Source organism: Buceros rhinoceros, unplaced genomic scaffold, assembly GCF_000710305.1.
Source record: "Buceros rhinoceros silvestris isolate BGI_N320 unplaced genomic scaffold, ASM71030v1 scaffold19495, whole genome shotgun sequence".
Taxonomy (NCBI): Eukaryota; Metazoa; Chordata; class Aves; order Bucerotiformes; family Bucerotidae; genus Buceros; species Buceros rhinoceros.
Genome location: NW_010412522.1, coordinates 10,158 through 13,410, shown reverse-complemented (window position 1 = coordinate 13,410; position 3,253 = coordinate 10,158).

Here is a 3,253-nt window from a genome sequence, read left to right as displayed (position 1 = left end):
GCGTGTCGGCACCGACCAGTTCTCCTTTTGCTGCCTATTGCAGGATTTGGAGGGGTGGGAGGGTCGGACGAACACAGGAGAGGGGGTCACTGCCTGTCACTCCTTCGCTCCCCTGGCTCTTCCCATCAGCACTGGCCAGAGCCCGCAGCGGACTCTGCCGTTACCGGTGGTGATGAGGAAGGAGGAAATGGAAATTATTGGTACGAGCGCGCATCTCGCTTCTGGCAAGTTCCTGGGACAGCAGAAGTGTTTCAACGGGCCAAATTCCCCCCCGCCCGCTTGGGGCTTCTGCCCAGCTGCCTGATTGCGGTCAGGATTCGAATTGCTGTTGTTAGTGAAATAAAGGGTTTTCTCTGCAGCTGTGGAACTGAGTTGTCTTGCGCTCTTCGAGTTGCTCTCTACTACTCTTACGAGAAGGTCCTGGGGAAGGTATCAACCTTTTTGCAGATTCTGAGTACTGTATTCAGGTGATTGTAAACAAGGCAGATTCAGCTGAGCGAGCATATTCAAGGTGGTTTCTGTGCCCAGCTTTTGTCGACTTGATTATTACTGGTCAGGATTTGGCTTCAGGATTTTGCAAAATGAGGACATTTGTTCCTCCCGGTCAAGACTGTTCCATTTCTTCAGTAGCATTTTCTGTAATTTGATGCCTTCCTCCCTTTGCTTTTTTTTTTTTTTTTTTTAAACAGTTGCAAGTATTAACAGAATTTCACCGTTTCCTTTTTACTATTGGCAAAAAAGTAAAATAAACCTCTGCGGAGAGTGACTTTTCACGACACCCAACAGCTACGGTTCGTGCTGAGCCTGCTGCTTTTGTATGGCGATCTGGGATCGACAAGGTTTACACCATGAGATGCAGGAAATCCAAACTCGTCTGTAGCATTGTACATCCCTACTCCGGAGCAGTAAAAGTGCTGCTTCTGGTCACATCAGTGTACCACACATATGCCAGCCCCATCCCTGAGTAAAAGGTGTGAAAGGTTTCTAAATGTTCCTTGATTTAAGGGAAATGAGAGGAGTGATGTCACTTCCCCACGCTGAGAAAATGACGGGAACGACAGGTCGAATGAAGTGACAGCGGGACGAAGGAATTAAAAGGAATAAAAAAAAGGAACGGGTGTGTCCCCCCTCCTCCTCCTCCCGAGGTCTGCGTCTTCGAGGGAAAGCGAGCCCAAGGGCAACGTACAAAATGGTGAAACGGGTCAACGGCGACTCCGATGTGGGTCCTGGCCAGAGGACTCGAGGTAAGTGACATCAAACTCAAATTCCCCGTGATGTGGCCCAGACAAACTGAAACGATGCCTAAGTTAAACACTCTAAGGAACAGTCATTGGATATATATAGATATATAGATAGATTAGATAGATGATAGACAGATAGATAGATAGATTTTTTTGTTTAGAAATCCCTATAAAGAGGTTCTCGTTTTATTTTTCTTTGCCCTGACTAATTTCTTGGTGATTGTATGCGTTTCGTTGTAAACTAAACAGGCCCATTACAAAAAGAAAGAAAGAAAGGAAAAAAAAAAAGGACAGAAAGAAAAAGAAAACTACTCTCAGTTACTATTGCAAAGCGGACGCCGCAGCTAAACCTCCTCCTTCAGCTTCGCCTCGGTGTCTCTGCGCCTGCGAGAGGTGTTTCTGCGAGCACCCGGGGTTGGACGGCACCCTCCGGGCGCAGGGACTCGCTGCGAGGGATGCGCGGGGCCGGGGGGAGAGGTGAAGCTCCCCTTTGCAAAGGACTTGGTCCCGGTGGGAGCTTTCTCTCCCTGGTGGGAGTTGGGTCTCCAGAAGGTTTTCTGTCTTAAGCTTCCTTTCATTCCTATAGAGATATGTGAAATTGCTTTATTATTTTGAGGGGGTTTATGCTTGTAAGTTTTTGTTACTCTTGATAGTTTAAAAAAATGTGTGTTTTTTGTTGTTTTTTTTTTTTTTTTTTTCCTGGATCTTTTTTTACATCAGATACAAAAAAGGGTCGTGTTTCCCAGGGCAGGGGATGCTTGACCCTCAATTGGTTTTCTTTTCTTTTTTTTTTTTGGAGGGGGGAGGATAGGGAGGGAGTTGTGAATAGGGGGGGAAAAAAAGTTAGAAAAAAAAGGAACTATTCAAAAAAGAACAAAACCAGGGGAAATCAGGAGTGGGTGTAAGATCTAGCGACCACCACACAGGTGACTCTAAGTTGGCACGTAAAGTATTGCACATCCTACAAAAGCCAAAGCGTGGAAAGGGACAATTGTTTGGAAAGAACCAGTTATTTCAGAATTCCTCAGTCTGAAATACAAGCACAGAACTAGTAATACATTCCTATTGCTCCAAACGTATTTTTTTATTATTATTATTTTTCTTTTTAGTGTTAGTTGAATAGATCCAGTCAGTTTAACAGCCCCTGCTTCCTTATTAACCACCAACGTGTACGCGCACGGTTTTACTGGAGAGTGTCGTCGTTGTCTTTCCACGTACACGTCAAGTACGGAAATAGTGGTACGACTGTGAACTAAAATCTGTAATTCTTTCTATTCCTTTGCCATCAAAGCTTAAAAACAAAACAGGAAACAAAACGAAACAATAAATTGCAAGTGCCCTGAGCAGAGTATATGGAAGATTAAGCAACTTCTCTGAGCAGAAATATTAACAGATAAGCACTAACTAAGCGGTGTGACTGTGAGAAGAAACCCACTCAGCTATTTGGTAGCCCGCCGAGAGGTTAATAAAAATTCAAGGAAATAATTCAAGAAAAGTTTTTCAAGCTATTTTAAACATATTTCGACTTTTTGGTGCACCCCAGAATATGGTATAAAAACAATTAGTTCTGGTGTGAGCTAAATTTCAAGTAACAGAGTCAAAGCTGGGGTTTGGGGTTAACGTTTCTTCTCTTAAATAAAAGCGCTGGATTTTAGGGGAGAGGGGAAACAAGATTTTAAATAAATTTGTTCACGTTAGGTTACTGCGCTTCTAGCGACGGACTTTTATTTCCTTTTCTCCCTATCAGTACAGCGTCTCCAGAACTACCTGAAGGATGCGAACTCGCCAGCTACAGACGACGACAGGAACGCTCGCTCACGCGGCGCCCGAGCGCGATCCCACTGAAAGCAACGAGATCTCCTGGCGAGCGGCAGCAACGGGCTTGAACGCTCAGCCCCGGAGTACTTCACACTCGCCCCTCCCGAGCCTCACGCAGGAGGCTGGGTGCACAGCACCTCAAAGGATCCGGCCCTACCTGGGGAAAGAAAAGACTGAACGGCATGAATCACCCC